Raw genomic sequence first — 24,076 nt, 5'->3', positions numbered from 1 at the left:
GGAGTACCAATATTAATGCACATATCGGTATCTGATTTGGAACTGATACAAGTATCTGTAATATTAAATTTAGCACACACTTTTTTCTTTTCACTTGAATGGACTGGGAAATATTTGAAGTTATTTGTATTGTATTCTGTATCAATTACTATGCAGTCATCATCATCATCAACATCATCTATATTGATAGAATCAGGCCTATCTGAGGGAGCACCACTAGGGGAATCTTTGCAATAATTTGTATCATGCTCTGTATCAATTACTATGCAGTCATCATCATCATCAACATCATCTATATTGATAGAATCAGGCCTATCTGAGGGAGCACCACTAGGCAAATCTTTGCAATAATTTGTATCATGCTCTGTATCAATTACTATGCAATCATCATCATCAACATCATCTATATTGATATAATCAGGCCTATCTGAGGGAGCACCACTAGGGAAATCTTTGCAATAATTTGTATCATGCTCTGCATCAATTATCATGCAGTCATCCTCATCATCATCTATTTCAATACAATCAGACATATCTGTTGAAACACATTTATTACTTTTGTCAGTTCTATCTGTTGGCAAGAAAAATCTATCATTACTTTCAACTACATTCATATAGTCCTGTTCATCTTTTCCCACATGACCATTATCACCATGTTCTGTCACAGTAATCTCGCTTGAATTGATAAGATTCACAATTATACCTGTAAGTTCAAATTCAGTCTGGTTTTTATTGATACCCATAGATTCAGCTAATTTCAAAATATGATCGTACACACCTTTCCAGTTTGATGTACATAGAACGACACTGGTCCCATCATCTGTCATAAGTCCATGCCTGTCTCTAGAATGTGAATCAAAAATAAAATATTGTTTTCGTGTGGATATGATTGCAAATGTTTGGCCACCAAATGTACAAAAGCATGCATCATGTCTATCCAATTCCTGATGGAGAGCATCTTTCAATGTTACTGCATTAAAATTAATCAAAAAAAAATCATCTCCACAAATTGTACCCATAACACTCTGAGAACATTGCATTTTATAATGGACATCAAAAGCTTCTAATTGATCAGGTAATTCAGATATCAACAAGAAATTATCATTTATTGCAGAACTAAGCTGAATAAATTTATACAACTCATTACCATAAATCAATACCTTGTCAAGATCTTGTTTTTGCCATTGGGAAACATCTGTAATTTTACTGTATAAAATAGCAGCAAAACTGTTAGAAACACATTGCTTTCCAGAATAAAATCCAAATCTAGCATTTCCTTGATGAAAATTGCCCATGGCAACACATTTCACAAGTGTATTTTGTTCCATATTTGATATGTTTTCATTTGGGATTTGCTTCTCTTCTAAATTTACATTAGACGTGTTGACTGACTGTTTATGGAATTTACTGTCATGTTCCATTCCAAACATTTTCTTAGGAATAAACTTCTGTGACTTGACAAATTGATCATTTGCACATTCATCATCATGCTCACTGCTTGTTTTGTAAGTGACTTGGTTACCAACCTCAAAAGTATTAATGACCTGACCATTTTCTGCTGCTTTGGACTGTATTTCTGTCATGTCTTTATCACTGCCACACAATTTCTCCTCGATTACAGTAGTACTATTGCCTTTATCTACCTTTACTTCACCCACGCTTTTAGTCTTTCCGTCACATCCTTTTCCTTTATCGTTCAATACTTCCATTTTCAATACTTTAGAATCAACTGACTTTCCACAAGATGTTTTGTTGCCCTTTAGAACACGGACTTTCTTGTTTCCTACTTCAGGTTTTTGTGAGTGTTTTGCACCACCACATACTCTGAATGTGCTCTGTTCTTTGCCCTTGGATTGTTTCAAAGAAACATGACTATATGTCACACTGCCAACAATAGATTTTGTCTGTGTTGTTTCATTTTGTACATGGCCTACTACATCAGCCCAAGATTGTTCCTCCTTCACGTTGTTTTGTTTGTAGAGGTGCGTTTCATGGTACATCATCGACTGTGGTGACTGCACACACTTTGCATATTCATCTAGCAATGTTTCTGTGTACATTTGAACACTATTATCCTTTACTTTCCGACATTCTACATCTCTGTTTAGTTTGATGTCTACTTTGCGTTTTGATTTTCTACTTTTCCGTCTTTCATAGAAAGATTTCATTGCTTTGCCAATGTATGTTACACCAGGTTCTAGAACAACACCATTTATGATTCTCTTTTCCTGACCTGTTCCACTGTCACTTTTTGCTGTTAATTGCGATATTCTTTCTTGCATCTTTTCCAACATCCTTGCCTTCTTTGTTTTCACCTTCATCCATTCACTACTATCTACTTCTTCACTATGCACTTTATCACGTTGTTTGGGGGAATCTCTTTGAGTGACTACAGGATCATGTTCACGTGTGTCAAACTCACTATGATTTCCTGGCTCTATATTGATTTTCTTGCATTTCTTAAAATACCTTTTCTTTGATTTGGATTTCTTTTGTGTGCCATCTTGCTTGGGTAAGAGGGGCACATCATCATCAAATTCTTCATCTACTGTCTCAAGAGGCTGGTATCTATTCAAATGAGAGGGGATACATACTTTATCAAACAGTCGATGCGCAATGTTGTTATTACCACAAGATGAACAAATCCAGATTAATCTCCGCTCATTCACTCGATCTTGACACAAAAAACCCATACATGTCACATGATAATATTCATTGCAGCTCTCACAAGTAGCTTGGTTTTCACTTTCTTCAATTGTATTCCTACATACGCAACATTCTTCATTCTGCGGATCGAGAACTGATGCACAACTCCATAGCATATCTACAATCTCTTGTATCACTTCCTTGAATTGATCACCTTCAAATTCCATAATAAAGAAAAATCAACCTCACTTGTATGTCTCAATCTCTAAATATCCTGACCAGAACTTCTTTCTCTGCAATCAACCTCACTTGTATGTCTCAATCTCTAAATATCCTGACCAGAACTTCTTTCTCTGCAATCAATATCACTTGTATGTCTCAATCTCTAAATATCCTGACCAAAACTTCTTTCTCTGCAATAGATCGACCTCACTTGTATGTCTCAATCTCTAAATATCCTGACCAGAACTTCTTTCTCTGCAATCAATATCACTTGTATGTCTCAATCTCTAAATATCCTGACCAAAACTTCTTTCTCTGCAATAGATCGACCTCACTTGTATGTCTCAATCTCTAAATATCCTGACCAAAACTTCTTTCTCTGCAATCAACCTCACTTGTATGTCTCAATCTCAGAATATCCTGACCAAAGCTCTTGTCTTACTCTCTGCAATCACTTAGGCTCACTTATACTTTTACAACTCTTATTGTCTTTGCAATTAAATCAATCACACATATATTTCTGTCTTTTCTCCAAACTCTGTTCTCTCTGCAATCACTTCAGCTTATGCACTTTACAATCAATCAATCTTACGTTTATTTCTATATATTCAGCTCCAAACTCTCTTCAATCAATTCTGCTTTATTCACTTTACACTCAATCAAGCTCACTTTTTTCAGTAATAGGAATAGGTAAGAAAAGTTTAGACAGCTTAGAATAAAATAGATTCAGAAATCTTGTAGGAATCACTTCTGTGATAAAGAATATATTTAGAAAGCTTGTAAAATAGGAGAAGATTTGTGAAGTTCAGTAAGATAGAGTAGATTCAGAAATAAAGTATCACAAGAAAGTAGGGCTACTTCTGTAGCAAAAGATCAAGACCTCTGTCTTGTAGGAATTACTTCTGTAATTAGAAAAGTTCAGACAGCTTAGAATAGATTCAGAAAAAAAGTTATAAGAATCACTTCTGTGATAAGAATAGCTCTTGATTCAAGGTTTCTCAGGTTTCAATAGAATAATTGTGGTTCAATGTGATTCTTGCTATCTATCACAACTCTTCTTTAACTCACCAACTAGCTTCTTAAGTGCTAGAGGCTTATTGTCATGAGTTGCCAATAAACAGACTTTCTCTTGCTATCTATCACAACTCTTCTTGACTCACCGACTAGCTTATGTATGAGTGCTAGAGGCTTATTGTCGTGAGTTGCCAATAAACAGACTTTCTCTTGCTGTCTACCACAACTCTTCTTGACTCACCGACTAGCTTATAAGTGCTAGAGGCTTATTGTCGTGAGTTGCCAATAAACAGACTTTAGGATGGGATTCTGGATGAAATTTCAAATGAACTTCTGAATGAGTACTGCTTTTCTCAAAAACTCAGATAACGAGTTCCGAGGGTGAAGATGGAATGGTATGGTATGTAATGTTTTGAATATGATAGAATGGGAATGGGATTCTGGATGAAACTTCAAATGAACTTCTGAATGAGTACTGCTTTTCTCAAAAACTCAAGATCACGAGTTCTGAGGGTGAAGATGGAATGGTATGGTATGTAATGTTTTGAAAAATGAAGATGATTTGATAAATAACAACACAAACACAAATTGCCTTCCAAAGCAACCAGTACCTGCCAAAAGAACAGAGACAGAAAATTGAATACATAATCAACCTTACATACAGTAACTAAAATCTCTTGGGATCCATAAAATAGCTTTCTGAGAGACCGAGGGTCATAAAACAATAGGACAAAACAGGTTGGGCTCTGTGTAGACCTTCGACTTTGGCAAGTTTTGACTTATCCAAGTTCGACTTAGGCAAGGTCACATGTACAATATGTATTGTATTAGACTAAAATCAAGATATTTGTGCATGTTTGCACTATGTGTTTAACACCCCCCCCCCCTTTTTTTCTTCATCTTGACCAACTCCTTACATGTTTGATGGATTCTATTCAAATTTTGGCAACACCCAATGGAAGAGTCTACAATTGATGGGCTTAATATGATGGCTGAGACATGTTTCATTTGATTCGACTGTGTGCAGTCTACTGGTATGCCTCCTTCTTCCCATGAACCACAGTATTGCCGTAGCCCTCAATATAATTATTTGACTTGTCAAGCAGAAAATGTCTATGTAAACATAACCTTGATATATAACACCAAAAACTATTCTTCCTTATTTTTGTACCAAGTGTGAAGATCTTGAAAACACAGGTACTATTGCACATTAAAAATGTAAACAGCGCAATGTAATATAGCCATAAAAAGCATAAACCGTGGTCTAAATCTAAACCACCTTTGTGAATTCCAGCCATTATGGCTAATAGCAGAATACCAAGTAATCATTTTAGTAAAAATCATTTTGGACAGGATATAAAAGTTACAAGATTAATTGTCACAAAAGTCTAACCACTTTCCCCTATTCGGACAGAGGTATACACAGAATGTGCAATACAGGTTTGACAAATAAGGATTTTCAATGTGTAAAATGTTTTTTATTCTTTAGTCCTGCAGGTATGCCATAACATTTGACCTAATTTAAACTTTGACCTATATAATTGACCCATGATCTCAACACAACATGGAGGTTTCCAATGAATGACTATATCATCCAAATTTTGGCCTTAAACAATCCCATGGTTTAAAACTTTTTCACCCTATATGCCAACAGATTTATTTGATCTCATTGTAGGCTTATTTCACAATGTAATCTCATTTTTTTTTAATTGCTGCATGTGCAATCATAATCATAGTATTTGCTTTGACAATTGTTCATTTTGTGCCTTCCTATAGAATCAGCTCAACTGACCTTAAAGTCAAAACATAGGTAAGATAAAGTCAAAACATAGGTAAGATTAAATCAGTGCCACTACATGGCATAACATAATTAATCCTTTTTGAACAGTTACTACCATGACCATAGGCTGAACACTTTCAACTCAAGTCCCCTAATACTTACTTAAACACCACTACCTCCTTCCAGTAACTCCAACACAGACAATCCAACACTCGTCCTACATTGAAAAGAAGAAACAAAACAAACAAAAACAAAAAAAAAGTAAGAAAGAAATAACTATCACTAAAAGTGATTAATACCCACACAATCACATTGTGGTTTATAATGTTAACTAATTACCCACTATTCACATAACTGTCTTGATCATGTACAACTCAAACTCATCAAATCTATCATGTTTCATTTCCAATGATTTACATACTCCGAAATCTAATCAGATCGTATACCAATGATACCTTTTTTCAATCTTAATCTTATTATTCAATTCAATACAAATTTTCCTATATACTTCATTTCTATAATCATTGGGATCTTTAATATACAACTTATATAGTCTACATTTTTTCTTACTCAACTTTATAATTTCATTTGTAATCCAAGGTTTATTTTTACGCTTATATTTCAAACAAACTAATTTCACAGGGAAACGCAAATTATACAGTTTTGTGAATTTAAAAACAAAGCTATCATAACTACTATTCACATCACTAGATAAATACCATTTATTTGAATACCTCAAGTGTAAAAACGTTCTCATATTATTTTTGTTTAAATCACGTCTATAAAAATTAAAAGTCAGTTTCACAGTACTTTTGTGAATATCAATTTCACAAATACAATATACCGAGAAGTGGTCAGAAATGTCAGTTAATAATATTCCAAACAAAATATGACAAAAATCATTGGTAAAAATATTATCTAATAACAATGGAGATCTGTCAGTAACACGAGTTGGTTCATTTATTAAAAGAATCATAGAATGTAGCATTAAAATTTTTACAAAATCATTAATAAACCCAACATTTAATAAATCAATATTAAAATCTCCCATTAAATAGAATAATTTCTTTTCCACATTTAAAACATTAAAAACATTTACGAGAGACATCAAAAAATTATCCTTTGGATGACTGGGTGCCCTATACATAACACATATTAAAATATTTTGATTAAATGATCAATTTCAATAAAAATAAAAAAACACCTCATCCACGTCCAAGTCTTTTATTATTTCTCACAAATTCATAATGATCGAAATTGCACAGAGAATATTGTGAATTTTCATCCCTTAGCCACGTTTCCGAAACACCAATAATTGAAACTTGCATACGTAATGACATCATAACTACAGACAATGCATCAAAATTATGTTGGAGACTTCTACAATCAATATTAATAAATGATAATTTGTTACTGACATCAAGTAATTTCTGTGATACAAACGTATTGAATCCATCTGGTGTATAATATGACTGAGTGAAGTTATTAGTACCTTGAGGATCTGATGGTGACAAAAATTCTTTCAAAGTTGATACAGATACATGTTTTTCATTGAGACATTGAACACATCGACATTTGAAGATAATTTTGTTTCCTTACAAGATCAGAGGAATATAAATTCTACACTTAAAAACAAAACAAAGTAGTAAAAACGAAACTATGTATAAAATGTAAAAGGTCCCTCTCTTCTCTCTCTTTCCCCTATCTCTCTCCTCTTTCTTTCTATCTTCATCGCTCTTCCTCTCTCTCGATCACTCTTACTTATCTCTCCCTCTCTCTTTCTTTTTCTCTCCCTCTCCCTCCGTATCTTCCCTTCCCTCTCTTTATTTCTCCGCTCCCTTTTTCTGTTCCTCTCTCTCTCTCCCTCGTCATTTCTCTCCTTCTCAATTTCCTCGTCATCTCTCGCTTTGGTCTTGCTACATGTAGCCAGCCTGGCTTCACTTGTTGAATGATGTATTTCTTATTTTTCAATCTTAATCTTATATTCAATTTATTACAAATTTCCTATCATACTTCATTTCTATAATCATTAGGATTTTTAATATACAATTTATATACAATGTAGTGTACATTTTCTCTTACTCAACTTTATGATTTTATTTGTAAGCCAAGGTTTATTTTTACGCTTATATTTCAAACAAACTAATTTCACACGGAAACACAAATTATACAGTTTTGTGAATTTAAAAACAAAGCTATCATAACTACTATTCACATCACTAGATAAATACCATTTAGTTGAATACCTCAAGTGCAAAAACGTTCTCATATTATTTTTGTTTAAATCACGTCTATAAAAGTCAGTTTCACAGTACTTTTGCGAATATCAATATCACAAATACAATATACCGGGAAGTTGTCAGAAACATCAGTTAATAATATTCCAGAATAAATATGGCAAGAATCATTTGTAAAAATATTATTTAATAACAATATAGATCTGTAACATTAGGTGATTCATTTATTAAAAGATTCATAGAATGTAGCAATAAAGTGGTTAAAAAAATATTTAACATTCCCACATTTAATAAATCAATATTAAAATTGCCCATTAAATAAAATAATTTCTTTTCCACGTTAACAACATTTAAAACATTAACGCGAAACATTAAAAAATCATCCTTTGGATGACTGGGTGGCCTATACTGTACATAACGCATATTAAAATATTTGAATTAAAATGTTCAATTTCAATCAAAATACTTTCTAAAAATTGTTCATTAATTTCCAATTCAGAGCGGCGTTTAAAATTAATGTCCTTGCGAATAAAAATACCAACACCTCCACGTCCACGTCATTTATTATTTCCCACAAAGTCATAATGATCGAAGTTACACAGAGAAAATTGCGAATTTTCATCCCTTAGCCACGTTTTCGAAACACCAACAATTGAAACTTGCATACGTAATGACATCATAGGTACAGACAATGCATCAACATTATGTTGGAGTCTTCTACAATTAATATCAATAAATGATAATTTGTTATTGACATCATTACCGGTATCAGGTAATTTCTGTGATACAAACGTATTAAATTTATCTGGTGTATAATGTGACTGAGTGAAGTTAGTAGTAATTTGGGGACCTGATAGTGACAAAAATTCTGTCAAGGTTGATACATACATGTTTTTCACTGAGATATTGAACAAATCAGGGAGGTGAGACATACAAATCAAGCATGACACGACATTTGAAGAAGAAAAAAATGCAAAAAAATGATCAAAGGAATATGAATTTTACACTTAAAACAAAGTAGTAAAAACGAAACAACTGCATGTATGTACAAAATGTATAGAAGAACTTTAATAGATAAAATGTAAAAAGTCCCTATCTTTTCTTTCTCTCTCGATCCCTACCCCTCTCTCTCTCCCCCCTTTCTATCTTTCATCGCTCTTCTTTTCTCTCCCCAGGGAGGTGAGACATAGAGTAGAGAAAACTGGATTAGGGTCTTTTGAACCATCCCCGATGCCGCACTCCCCAAGCGACCAATCCACTAAATTGGATTAATGGTGCCTGGTCGCCCGGTTGTAAATAAGATCACATAACGCATGTGCAAGGTCGGTTGATCAACAGGAGCCGCTTGCATGTGCGATGCATTGTAGGATATGTTTACATCCCATGACATGGCAGCTTTTAAATACTCGCGTGACGATTATTTGGAAGATGATATGGATCTTCTTACAGACATATTGAAGAAGGTTTGATCCTAGAATCTAAAGAGGAAAGCCTATCTTCTGTATGCATATGTAGCCTTCCTTCAACGATTGATCTCATTTCATGTAATGGACCAACATGTCCAGTTGGATTCTACCACCGCGAGCATACTGTTAGTCTTCCGTGCAGTGCAATATAACGAACGAGAACAAACGGTGGAGTCATACATCAAAATAAAGAAGAAAATCTAATTTGTCTGCCTAAAAAAATGATTTCCACCTGGGTTTACCACTACTAATACGTTGAAATATAAATATAAATGGAACGGGAAAAAAAAAAAAATTCAACAATAATAAATCATGTCTAAACTCACCTTGTTGTTGTTCTTTGCACTCATCGAGAGCTGAATTCCTAGACTATCAGTTCACAACATCAGGGTGACCTCGTCGCGTAAGGTGTCATTTTGTTTTTCCTTGGACCCCTAATCCCGCATAATCCCACTCTGAGTGATAGGAAAAGCCCTTGGGGCAGAGTGCCCACTCCTCTATGTCTCACCTCCCTGCTCTCTTGCACTCTTCCTTCTCTCTCTCCCTCTCCCTCCCTACATGTATCTCCCCTTCCCTCTCTTTCTTTCCTTCTCCGCTCCCTTTTTCTGTCCCCCTCTCCCTCAACATTTCTCTTCTTCTCAATTTCCTCGTCATCCCTCACGTTGGTCTTGTTACATGTAGCCAGCCTGGCTTCACTCGTTGAATATTGTATTGTAACCAGAATTTTTCTTAAGTGTATATATTTTGGTTCAATTTTGTTTACAGTATTCAATTTTTTTTTAATTTAACCAATATGAGTTCCACTTCCTGAACTTTACGTGTTCATGTTTTTAAACCAAATAAATACAAAATACAAAAATATGTCTAGTGAATATATTACTGTACCAAAAGTATACAAAATGCAGGACCGAAGGAAATCATGATCCTTCAATTTCAATGTTTGTGTTCATATGTTGTCTAGTTCGTTCTTGTCATGAACCTGTTTCTTCACGCTCTTACCGTGTGATGTCTTCACAGAGACAATGATCCGTCAGCCAATCGACCATGCTGCCTGTATCTCACTGTTCTGTTTCTTGCTTGCGATGAAAGCATCATGGAAGAGAGTACGATTGGCATCAGTCAGATCCTCGCAGGTCATTCCGTTCCTTTTCAAATTCGACGATCAGCCGCTGTTGATGTTGATATGATGTCAGCTGCACGATGATGGCCGCTGGTTTTGGCCGTGATCTTGGATGGGGAGGTGGTTTCCGTCTTCGAATGCAGTGACATCGGTCGATATCTTCCGGTTTTAAAGTGATGCGCAATCTTGCAGATTGTTGTAGTGGTGTTTTCTTGAGGAGATTCAGGGACACTAAACACCCGGATGCAATTTCGGGGAGCATATTGGTCTTTCAGCTACTATGTATTGTAGCTTTTGTAGTTTTGTACGTTATAAATTGCACCCCAAAAAATATACATGTATAAGTTCAATGTTCAAACCCCATATTACAGATAAATGTTATCCTAAATGTTTTATGTACATAAATGTCATGTACTCACTGTCATTTAGAGATAATGTCTCAAAACAATTTTCTGTCCCTAAAATGTTAAAGCCCCTCTAAATTGTTTGGAACCAAAAATATGCCCAAATTGATATAGCAAAATTTCACTTAGATTCTATGAGGTTGTGAGAAACAATGTCATTTAACCACACTTCTGCAAGGATTTAAAAAGAACATGTGTTTGAAGGTGAATACTATTGAAACAATACAAAATTGGGTTTTATGTTGTACGCTAAGAACACACATATTGTATTCTTTCATTAATTTTCATGTTCAAACATACTTCTCTGTTAAATGGCAGTCTCTTTAACATTATTCTACATTTCAGGTGAAATTTGCCATTAAGTTTTGAGGGCCCCAACACTTTAATTTAAAGGTACAGCACCAAAAATCAGATTGGAGTGCCAGGTCATGTACTGTACAACTACCTTGCTGTTTATTTGTGTTCTTGCTGGCTATCACTCACACCTCTGCTTCAACCAACTTCAACTTCAAGGATCTGCAGAAACAAAATAGAAACAAGATATACATAAAACAAATATAAAATACTACTAATGTACATTATGTCCTAACAATGACTTTAAAAAGATAATATGACACACAAGTGTAGTAAAATTTCGATTAATTGACACTTACATCAACAAGAAAAACACTAAACAAGGTTTGGAACTCTTGTTACTTTCCTTTTAAACTAATCCATCCAAACATTTGAGTGGTGGAAGATTTTAAAAAGTATGTTTTACGTCATATATACAAGAAAAAACAGTTGGGAGAATTTACTGTTAGAGGGGGTTACACATTGCACCTTGAAAAAACCCATAAATAAAGTTGTGTTTGATAATTTGTTCAGGAATGTTTTGCATTTTAGAGGGTTGCTACAGTAGTAGAAATATAATAAGTAGCATTTCACATGAAAATTTAGGAGTTTTTTCATGGACCTTCAACAATATTATTTTGTATATCTATTTTGATCTTGTAACATCATGTAAATTACGGTACATCTGATTTCTTTATAATTATGGTGTCAAAAGGTGCGCTTGAAAGAAAAAAGTCACCGATCGGCATGACGCAACTTAACCCTAATAAGGCCGGGCTATTTGAGGTCTTAATACGGCCGGGGGGGGGGGCCATTATGGCCCCCATTATGATGCCATTATGGCCCCCCCGCAAGATCTCGGCTGTGAAACGGCCGATCGCCACGAAAATTTGCACGCATGTCAAGTGAAGTGTATAGAATAGGCCTACTGTGGTAAATTTAATTTTTAGAAAAATTCATTCATTTCCATATTTATGGTAATTTATGCAAATAAGGTCATACAATTCACATTTGTACCCATAAATCATATATTATTCATATTTAAACATTAGTTTTCACTACATATATTTTTTAGACCATTTGGAATAATATTACCAAAAAAAAAATCGGAAGAGCGGGGTTATTCCTTATGTTATCTATTGATTTGATAATTTCTTATGTATTTCTTTGTTTTTTTATTTATGTATTTTATTGTTTTTGTTGTTTTATTTTAATTCTCACTATAATTCAACTATTTTGAACCCCAAAATAAACACCCAAACTTTAAACAAGACCAAATAACCAATGTTTTATCTCTTTTTTAGAAAAATGAGATTTCCATGTTTTGTACACAAATCACGAAAATTAGCGATTTTCGGGCTGACATGCAAAGACAAAAGGTCACGTGACTTTGTAACGGTAGGTCCGATTTTCAAAAATTTTATTTCAAAAGATGCGCAAGACTCGAAAGAAAAAAGTCAGCGAGTGGCGGGGCGCCATCCGTATGCGTTCCTGAATAATCAGAAAAATTCTGGAGGGGGGGGGGCCATAATGCCCCCCCCCTGGCCTTTTTAGGGTTAAGGCGGATGCAAAATAATCGCGAACTTAATTGAGAGGAGGAGGATATTCATGCCGCCCCCCCCCCCCAACCCCTACTTATAAGGGTTAAAAGCATTTTTTTAATTAAGCAAAATATCTTCTCTAAATGGTCAACATGTCTTTAAAGGTACTATGTCCCATTTGCAGGCCAAAAAAATGAAAAAGTTAAATTCCAACTGCATTTGAAAGATAATACTAATTTAGAACTTCCCTAAAAAAGGTGGGGCTTGAAAATGTCTTCAAGTGGGAAAATAACGACTATTAGTTGTCAAATCGACTTTAGGGCTATAGAGCCCAAAAGTAATAGTCTTGATTTTCAGACAATTGTACCGAATGGTCATACGTTTTATGCTGCGCAAAGATTCAATCAGTTTAATCTTGGCCGTCACAAGAAGTGGGTTATTGATGTAGACAAATGCTCATGTACCCTTTACAACTCTTTTCATGTATGTTATTACCAAAGAAGAAAAAAGCCAGTCAGTCACTCAATAGTGTCTGACAGTGAAGTCTAGCAAGTAAACGGGTTTCCTTGCATAATTTGAATATGAGGACACTGCTAACGTTTAAATTTCACAGATAGGACATACATGACATATTCATAATTCCTGCAAAGTTCTACAGAATTTGAGGTTGGCTGCAAAAGGGACATAGTACCTTTTAACAGGTTAACAAACTGATAGGTTATCATGATAAGGTATGATATCCATGAAAAAAGAAAAAGACGAATGATTAGCTTTCAGTCATCGAGTAATAAATTACAACACAATCTTTACACATACAGTAAAAGCAAGGAAACCCTATTGAATTGAATATATTCCACCAATGCATAGTAAAACTGATGTAAAGTTTTAACTGATTTAAATTTTCTACATCAAAAACCTTTTCAAATCAGAATTACATTAATGACCAATTCAGAATTAAACATTGAATTCGTGAACTTAATTGAGGGGAGGGGGATATTCATGCCCCCCCCCCCCTCAACCCCAACTTATAAGGGTTAAAAGCATTTTTTTAACTAAGCAAAATATCTTCTCTAAATGGTCAATATTTCTTGAACAGGTTAACAAACTAATAGGTTATCATGATAAGGTATGAAATCCATTTGGAAATTAACTTAACATAAACAAACCTTCACTTCAACTGGCTTCAACTAAGCAAAATCTCTCTCCACACCTTGCTTGGCTTTATACTGTATCTGCAGAAGAATGAAAAAAGAAAAAGACCAATGATTACCTTTCAATCATCAAGTTATAAATTACAACACAATCTGTACACATAAAAGCAAGAAAACCCTATTGAATCGAATTGAATTTATTCACCAATACATATTAAAACCGATGTATAGTTTAAAGTAAATTGATTTAATTTTTTTGATCAAAAACCTTTTAAAATCATAATGACTATTTCCTAAATAAACATTGAATTCTATTACCAGTATCTGTTTGTTTTTCAAAATGTTCATATAATGATCTCAAAGATGAATTGTGCCTCCTTACTTAGCTTTCAGTCGCCCAGGGCCAGGTCATGCCACTGAATTTTGCATATGTGCATGACTGCATGTTATACAAGTCAAAGCACTTGTGTTTTGAAAAGTCCCACTTTAGCACACCTACTCCCTAAAAACAACAGCTTGCACATTTCACATGCAAGCTGTTATTTTTAAGAAGTACACACTACTGCAAATTTTTATATTTTACCATCATGCACCATCACTATGAACATGACTGACAAAGAAAGCGGACAAAATATACAGTTCCTCAGGTAGACAAAGGAACATCCCTTCACTGCTATTATTTAAAAATGTGTAGAACAGGTGTCACATGCATATTCACCTTTTTACATAATAGCAGTGAAGGGATGTTCCTTTGTCTACCTGAGGAACTGTATATTTTGTCCGCTTTCTTTGTCCGCCATGTTCATAGTGCATGCAAGGAGTAAGTAATTGAAGTGCGTATGTTCAGATATATATGGCCATTTAAAAAAATATACATGTTTAGCGTCCCCGCCCGCTTCCTTTTTGGGGGCCGCCTCCTATTTTTTTTTATTTTTTATTTTTTATTTTATTTTATTTTTTTTGAATTTTTTTTTTTTTTGAAAGAAAAAAACATGAAAAACACTGCTAAAATGGCTCTATTTCTGATTAAAAAAAAAAAAAAATTGTCGGCGGCCATCTTGAAAAAAAATAGCCCCGACTGTCAGGGAAAATGTACCGAGCGGCCATTTTGAGCGGCCATTTTGAAATAAAAAATAAAAAATAAAAAGGGCCCCCTCCTTCCTATTTTTCGAAAAAACAGGACGCTAAACATGTTTGTTTTTTTATTTGGCCTATCTTTCCCTCAATTAATTACCGGTACACCACAATTCAAGTGTTTTCTATGGGATACAAATTTGTGAATACCGGTAATCAAAAAACAAAAACATTATGGTTTTAACATTTGTTGTTCCAATCGTGCAACCAAACTTCAAAGAAATCATGTGTCCTTCAATCCTGAAGATTATGTGTTGTGTGCTGGTGCTTGTCCTGGACAGGTGCCGTGATCATACAAAAATAGTATAATTTGTGCAAGGAAAAAACAGCCACAGTGCCTTGTTACACCGACGGTCTCTCCATCAGCACCTTTGACGATATGATATTGGGTCTATACAAATTTGTGGTTAAAGATGACAAGTCCAAATCAAACCTCATTTTTGTACATGCACTTGGGTAAAGTACTGTACTACTACTACAGTATACAACTGATCAGACCTTTTATCAACAGTACAGAAAGTTGTACTTGTCGACCGAAATGAATTTCTGTCTCTTTCGTTTGTTAGCCTCTGATTTGGCCTTTTGGCTCTGAGAATCCAACCCTACCCAAATCAACTCCAGCAAAGCATAGATGGTCAATACTAATGCATATTGACCCAAGGCTCTAGCACTGTACTACGTGCTGATCGAGAGGCAGATCGAGAGACCTTTGACCTTGACTTTGTGACCTGAAATTCTCGTCACATGATTGGGGATACTTGATAACCCTAATAGTCCAATTTTCATTGAATAAGATCTTATACTTTTAAAATCATATCAAAACTGTTGTTTACGCCGTCACCGGAAAGGCGGCGCCCATGTTTTCTATTGATTTGATAATTTTATATGTATTTCTTAGTTTTGTTAATTTATGTATTTTATTGTTTTTGTTGTTTTATTCTAATTCTAACTATAATTCAACTAGTCTATTTTGAACTCCAAAATAAACACCTATACTATAAACAAGACCAAATAACCAATGTTTTATCTCTATTTTGGAAAAATGAGATTTCCATGTTTTGTAAATTTGTACACAAATCACAACAAATGAGCGATTTTCGGGCTGACATACAAAGACAAAGGGTCACATGATTTTTGTAACAGTGGGTACAATTTTCGAAAAATTTATTTCAAAAAGATGCGCAAGACTCGAAAGAAAAAAGTCATAAAATTTTAGCGCAAGATTCTTTGGCATTAAAAAATGTAGAGGGGGGGGGGACTTCTAAAGCCCCCCCCCCCCCCCTGGGGAAGATAGGGCCAAGTTGCACTTAAAGATAAAGACCAGTATTGGAAACGCCCCAATTTCAAGAAATGAAATGGAAGCTCTTATTATCAATCATGTGAAAGAATATGTTTTGACTAATACATGATGATAAAAAATTTGCCGGGAAACCGCCTACTAATTGATATATTTGGGAAATTAGTTTCTCTCATGGTCTGTGAGAGATACATGCATGTGTCGCGCACGTGTGCGTATAGTCCCATATACATCTTTCTGTGTACAGTGCTTGTAACTTTACGAAGACTGGGCCCAGTTTCTTATCATTTTGATGATTCCAGAAACTTGCAGTACACACCAATACTTATGTATGCTAGATGCAGGGGCGTACGCAGGGGGGGAGGGGGTTGGGGGGTTTAAACCCCCCCCCCCCTTTGGTATATATATATTTTTTTTAATTATTTAAAAAAAAAAAAAGTGTCCGCTCCCCCCCCCCCCCCCCTCCACTGAGCGACTTTTCGGCTGGCGCGATTTTCAAATTTTCGGGAGCAAAATATTTTAAAACCCCCCCCCCCCCCCTTGAAAAAATCCTGCGTACGCCCCTGGCTAGATGATCAACCTTTTCTGATCCATTCCACAACATTTCTTTCACAATACAATCGCATGACCATAACTGGTCTTTACCTTTAAGTTAAGTCAAATAAGTGGGGGCCCTCTCTCTGATACCAAAATCATGATATTCCTCTCTTAACAGGGCCTTGTGGCGTGGGCGCCTGTAATCCAGCTAAAAATGGAAGTTACAAACTGATTCAGCCGAGGACGCAGGTTCGAAACTGAGTCACGTCTTTCGGACTTGAAAACACATCGGACAAGATCTAGTCTGAACCACGTCAGCAGCAAATTTGAAGAAGTTATCTTTTTAATCGTTGTGCAACCAAAGAAATAAGAAGAAAACTGACCAGAAACTCGTACTAAAAATCGTACTTGTAAAAATGTCCTTGGCTTAGTCAGCGCATGGCCCGGTAACCAAAATCATACCTCGCTCACACACTCTGTGGTGGGGAGCTACCGGGCTGGAAGTTGCAACAAATCCAACGCAGCTCGGAGATTCATAGCGCGCAATCGTCGGTGTTCTTAACTTTCCAGTAAGATAATTCTTAATTATAATTGAGACTATCTAATTAATTAAAGCGACAAACTAACCTCGGTAGATCTCTAATAACAATACAAAAGCTTGTTTATTTTCTCCATTTGGCGGTACGATAGGGGTAAGACCGGATAACATTATGGCCACAGCTTGGTTATGGCAGGCCATTCATGTTTCTGTATGCATGCGAAGCGCCCTCTAGTGTCCAATGAATGTGCTAATCTGCCTAAAAATCGATGAAGATTTGCTAAATTACGATCATTTTTTAGGTAAACTTCCTGTAAATTTATAAAATGATTGATAATTTTGGTATTAGTTTGTAGGAAAAATAGAGTTCTACGACAAAATTATGATTATTTTCTTTGGTCCGTTTATTTTTTTTCCTTTTTTTTTTCTTCTTTTTTTTCTCTCTCTACGAAATGTCAAAGTTGGGGGTGCGGCCTATGCGGCGGTGCGGCCTTTACGCCGGCAAATACGGTATTCATAATTCCTGCAAAGTTCTACAGAATTTGAGGTTGGCTGCAAAAGGGACATAGTACCTTTAACAGGTTAACAAACTGATAGGTTATCATGATAAGGTATGATATCCATGAAAAAAGAAAAAAACGATAGATTAGCTTTCAATCATCGAGTAATAAATTACAACACAATCTTTACACATACAGTAAAACTAAAAGCAAGGAAACCCTATTGAATTGAATATATTCCACCAATGCATAGTAAAACTGATGTAAAGTTTTAACTTATTTCAATTTCTACATCAAAAACCTTTTCAAATCAGAATTACATTAATGACCAATTCAGAATTGAACATTGAATTCGTGAACTTAATTGAGGGGAGGGGGATATTCATGCCCCCCCCCCCAACCCCAACTTATAAGGGTTAAAAGCATTTTTTTAATTAAGCAAAATATCTTCTCTAAATGGTCAATATGTCTTGAACAGGTTAAAAAACTAATAGGTTATCATGATAAGGTATGAAATCCATTTGGTAATTAACTTAACATAAACAAACCTTCACTTCAACTGGCTTCAACTAAGCAAAATCTCTCTCCACACCTTGCTTGGCTTTATACTGTATCTGCAGAAGAATGAAAAAAAGAAAAAGACCAATGATTACCTTTCAATCATCAAGTTATAAATTACAACACAATCTGTACACATAAAAGCAAGGAAACCCTATTAAATCAAATTGAATTTATTCACCAATACATATTAAAACCGATGTATAGTTTAAAGTAAACTGATTTAATTTTTTTAATCAAAAACCTTTTCAAATCATAATGACTATTGTTCTCAATCTATGTTCCATAGATCCATAATGATCAAGGATACCTGACATATAGATAGACCATAATGATAGTAGCATTTTATAACATGATATGAAATCGTTAACGATTTCATCTACAATATAACTGAACCTACTCAAACAAGACTGGAATGTAGAATCAAGACTTTAAAAAAAGTCACCTCCCAAGGCTCCCATAGAGAATAAACGCAAAATTGGGCGAATTGACAGACCTCCTTTCATCAGAAAAACGGGCCATGATGCCATTGTTAATATGAAAAATAAATGTCCAATTCCAAATTCCATGTAGAGAATAGTCTCACATGTACTGGTATATAGCTAAAACATATCAAAAATCATGCTGGAATTTGCCCAGCAGCAGGTGGGAATCTTGGGTATGCTATGCTTGACTAGCACGAGGTGGAGTGCTGTGGTGTTCTTCCTCCATAAAAAGTAGTTCTTTTGGTACATTATATATTTTAGGCAAATTATGCAACTTTAACTCTTATCGTGCCACAGGGCTAATCCCCATTGTGCCAGGTTGTTTTGGAGATAATCTGATTAACGCGATGGTTCTATGAATGGCGAGTGCAAAACACACAGCACAGCCTAATGAGCATGAACAATAACTGCCATTACGAATGCTGCATTGCACGCACATGGCACTCAATAGGTAGCGTGCATGCAGCCTCATGGCAGGCTATGAGTTATTGCAAATGTGTAGTGTGCGGAATGCATTCGTAAGTCTTCTACATGATTGCCATTGTACGTTGTTTGAGTCCCTTTTCAATCACCTTCTTACAGAAGAATTTTTTCAGTTACACGACTGCCACACCTTTTTTTCCGCCCTCACATTCCAACCTGTTCTATTTAGTCTGTCCTATAACTTCACATATTATTGTGTCTGCCATCCCTCTTGACTCCCAACACAAACAAATAACACAATAATACACTTCCATTATTGTGGGATAGTCTGACAACAACTATTGGCCAGAGGTCGTAACATAACATAACACAATGCACTTTCATTGTAAATAACAGTTGTCTCGTTAAAAGTTCAAACTAGAATGATTCAATTACACACTGATGCAACGCCCTGGTCTCCGTGGCACACCTGTACGAGCTGCCTATGTAAATTACATTCCATCGGGGGCAACGGTACATGCATTCATTAACGATACAAACTACATTTGCCAGCTATACAATCGTACCGCAAACAAATAACATTAAGTTCTTATTCTCTATGCACAACTCTCCTTGTCATGCCCTATCAACAGGCACTTTCTCTTCTTTCATTGGTTCTTTTCGCTTCTCACCTTTGAACTGTTCAAAGATGAGAAACGAAGAGACCCAATGAGAGAAGAGAAAGTGCCTGTTGCTAGGGCATGACAAGGCAAGCCATGCATAGAAAATAAAAACTTAATAAATAGTACGGGTTGGAATGTGAGGGCGAAATTTAACTATCTACATGTACATGTAGTTTGCTCACCTCATTAGTTTCTCTTCTCACATGATTTTCTCCTGATTGGTTTATCTTCTCACATGACTCTCTTCTGATTGGTTTATTTTGTTATGTACCTGATTTGTACTTGGGCGAATGTAATAAATTGGGAGATTAAATCACTTCTGTTCCATCATCCTTCAGGTAAGCTTGTCATTTTTTCCTAAGTTACTTTAGTTTAGGAGAGCAATTGACATTGATTGGATGCAGCATGTTTAGGGATTGTTTTTGGTTAGCTTTCTGTGTCTCGGTTAAATAAACATGTTACAATTACATACAAATACCCAAATAAATAAAATATTTAAGAAACATGAATTGACTACCATAACAAATTATATGGCGTAAATATTTGAGATATAAATGCAAACTCCACTTGATTTCAATCAGTTGTTCCACATGTTCTTATAGCCATCGCATACTTATATGTAAATCTTGTACAGTAATCCTGACCTTTTATTGCGGTTAAATTTATTTTTCTGTATTTATATCGTCACAATTATATCTTTGTTCTTTTTCTCGATAGATCAACATGGCAAACAAAACCGTCTACATGTTCCTAGTCGATAGGTTTGAGGAGCGGCAGACAGCAACGCAGGGCCAGGGAGGAGGAAAAGGAAGAGAATTCCTGAGAGGTGTGGTTTCCATTAGAGCGGGGGGGAACTCGCTCTACGAGGTGTATGTCAACAATTTGTCCAGCTTTGACAAAGAAATCATCGCAAAGATGAAACGCCTCCCAATTGACACACATTTTGCGATAAGGAATTGTGTGATCGATCTTCTTTCAGTAAAGACATAAATGAGTCTCCGTAATACAAAAAACATCAGGTTTATCATGTTCAATAATTGTTCTTATTTCGTTGTACTTTGTTTTTTAATCAGATGTTGGGATCATGTTAAAATTTTCGATCGAAAGTTGAAATTGCAAATTTTGAAGGAATCATTAGGTGATACGTAACGAAGTCAACGTATCACCTTTTGATTTCGTCAAGATTTTCTTTTTTTATTTTATTATTATTCTTCCTCGAATTTGTTCGCAGGATATCTCAAGACTCAATAAAGCCATTGTTATGAATCTTTCACTGATGATAGATCTTAGTCTAACTTAGAACTGCGTGACTTTTCAAAGACTCAAAGTCATCGTGACGTCATCCAGGCGCCATTTTGTAAAAATCAACTTATGATCATATCTTCATAACGGAAAGTAATTTTACATTCATATTTATCAAGATTAAGATCAATATCCGTCGGATCAATATGAGGTCAATAAATGCGCGCAAAAATGCGCGTACGCGTAGGCGCGCGCGTCAACGCGCGCGTAAAATTTTAAATTGCTCAAAATCGTCTTAAATTTTTTTTGCATACGTTTCAGGCCATTATAAGCATTTCATAAAAAATCACGCAAAACACGCATTTTTGCACGTTTTCGTTCGTCACGGCCGAACGAAAAATAATTTCTCCGCAAAAGCTTTTGACCGAATATTCCTCATATTTTTCCGGAAAATTTGATACCATGTTAAGCTCTTTATCACTATTAAAAACGGAATGAGCGTCCGTTCAAGATAACCGTCCGTACGCGCGATTTTTGTAATACATTGCATATATGGGCAAAAACATGCCTATGAAAAGTCCATTGGGATGAATAGGGATTGCCAATTTTTTTTTCATATTTAGATAGAGTATGAGTCGGAGGTAGGATTTCATATCTCATTTGGCCATTAAGTACATCTTAACGTCATCATAATGGCCTTGGAAGTCAAAAATACAAAATTGCATATTATGACGTCATGGTATTTATGAAAAATGTAGTGTATTTCTCTCAATATTCATCGATTCTCTTTGAAATGTCGATATGTTGTAGATAAGGCAATTCTCTACAAGATCACCTTCACTAAGTTTCATTTTAATGAGGTCATCATAGTACAAAATTCAATTAAAGGCCACATGTCAGAATTTTCGTCATTTGCGTGTTATGTCTATGGAAGGTGAATTTCGTTCACATCATGAATCTACATGGCATTCATCTATGAGCACTATCTATCTTATGTGTGCTCTGTTTTCTCCCAAATTGGGGTATGTTATAGCTGAGACCATGGGCTATCAAAACGGTGTACTTTGTTTTTTAATCAGATGTTGGGATCATGTTAAAATTTTCGATCGAAAGTTGAAATTGCAAATTTTGAAGGAATCATTAGGTGATACGTAACGAAGTCAACGTATCACCTTTTGATTTCGTCAAGATTTTCTTTTTTTTAGGTGATACGTAACGAAGTCTACGTATCACCTATTGATTTCGTCAAGATTGTTATTTATTATTTATTATTATTATTCTTCCTCGAATTTGTTCGCAGGATATCTCAAGACTGAATAAAGCCATTGTTATAAATCTTTCAATGATGATAGATCTTAGTCTAACTTAGAACTGCGTGACTTTTCAAAGACTCAAAGTCATCGTGACGTCATCCAGGCGCCATTTTGTAAAAATCAACTAATGATCATATCTTCATAACGGATAGTAATTTTTGATTCATATTTATCATGATTAAGATCAATATCCGTCCGATCAATTTTAGGTCAATAAACGTTCGTAAATGCGCGCGTGCGCGCTCGTCCGCGCGTTTACGCGCGCGCAAAAAATTAAAATGCTCTAAATCATCCCAAATTTTTTTTGCATACGTTTCAGGCCATATGGAGCATTTAAAAAAAAAAATTACGCGCACGAGCATGCGCGCGCGTTTTCGCGCGTACTGGCATTTTGCAACATAGAATCGCCGATTTTTTTCTGTCATCATATTTGGTACATTTTTCCAAGCATTTTGATAATTTGTTCACCTATTATTAACGTAATGAGCGTCCGTCAAAGTTGACAGCACGCGCGGATTTGCGTTATCTTTATCCACAATACATGGGCAAAAACATGCCTATATAAAATTCATTGTAACTCTTTAGAATAGATAGAAACTCCTAATATTTTTTCATATTAAGATAGCTTATGAGTCGGAGATATGATTTCATGTCTCATTTTATCCTCAATTAACTCATGACGTCATCATAATGGCCTCCAAACTCAAAATTTTAATTTGCATATTATGACGTCAGCATATTTTTGGAAAATTGATTGTATCTCTGTAAATATGAATCAATTTTCTTTTTAATTTTGATATGTTCTAGCTGAGACAATTTTCTACAAATGTAGTATTCACAATTTTTATTTTTGACAAAAGTATCATGTTGTATTTTTGCGATTAAAGGAGGCATGTCAATTTTTCACATTTTGCGTGTATTGTCTATGGGACATGACTATTTCTCAAAACTGGATTCTACACTCCTGTCTTTCGCGAGCAAAATCTCCATTGTTTTAGCTTTGTTATCGCTGAGCTTCGGATATGTTGTAGCTGAGACAATGAGCTATCAAAAGTGTGCCTTTTATTTTTCGATTAGATGCCGGAATCATGCTCATATTTCACTTGCAAAGTAGGATTTCTGAATTCCATTTCCCGTTTACGTGTAATCGCTATGGGAGATGTTTTGGTGTATCGGTAACGCACTTGACTTCCAACCTCGAGATCCCTGGTTCGAGTCCGGGTGTCTCCAACACTTTTTTTTCTTCACTTTTTTTTCATTTTGACCTTCACTGTACCATCTCCTTTGATTATTTAAACACGTAGATTCGCAAATAATGTCATAAATAACCCTTTTTACTTTATCATTACCCTATTTTCACTTAATCCATTACTTTTTGCGTGTAATCCCTAAGGGAGATGACTTTTTCTACAATCTGGAGTCTACATTCCTGTCTTTTGCGAGCAATATCGCCGTTATTTCGGCTTGGATTTG

At 35.2% G+C, this 24,076-nt stretch overlaps 1 long non-coding RNA gene across 8 annotated transcripts in view; it reads right to left on the bottom strand.

Annotated features, from left to right (window-relative positions):
* The window catches only part of LOC585483, a 32,696-nt gene extending 14,155 nt beyond the window's left edge, over window positions 1-18,541 (bottom strand). For all 8 annotated transcript variants that reach the window (XR_004062499.1, XR_004062502.1, XR_004062500.1 and 5 more), the window contains exons 1-4: window positions 18,469-18,541; window positions 13,930-13,995; window positions 11,335-11,405; window positions 779-5,879 (exon numbers count right to left, since the gene is read on the bottom strand). This is a non-coding gene — a long non-coding RNA (uncharacterized LOC585483). The remainder of the gene's footprint in view (window positions 1-778; window positions 5,880-11,334; window positions 11,406-13,929; window positions 13,996-18,468) is intronic.
* Window positions 18,542-24,076: the final 5,535 nt, after the last annotated feature.

The sequence above is a fragment of the Strongylocentrotus purpuratus genome, unplaced genomic scaffold (genome assembly GCF_000002235.5).
Source record: "Strongylocentrotus purpuratus isolate Spur 01 unplaced genomic scaffold, Spur_5.0 spur5_scaffold_1, whole genome shotgun sequence".
Classification (NCBI taxonomy): Eukaryota; Metazoa; Echinodermata; class Echinoidea; order Camarodonta; family Strongylocentrotidae; genus Strongylocentrotus; species Strongylocentrotus purpuratus.
This window is presented reverse-complemented; position numbering and strand designations above follow the sequence as displayed.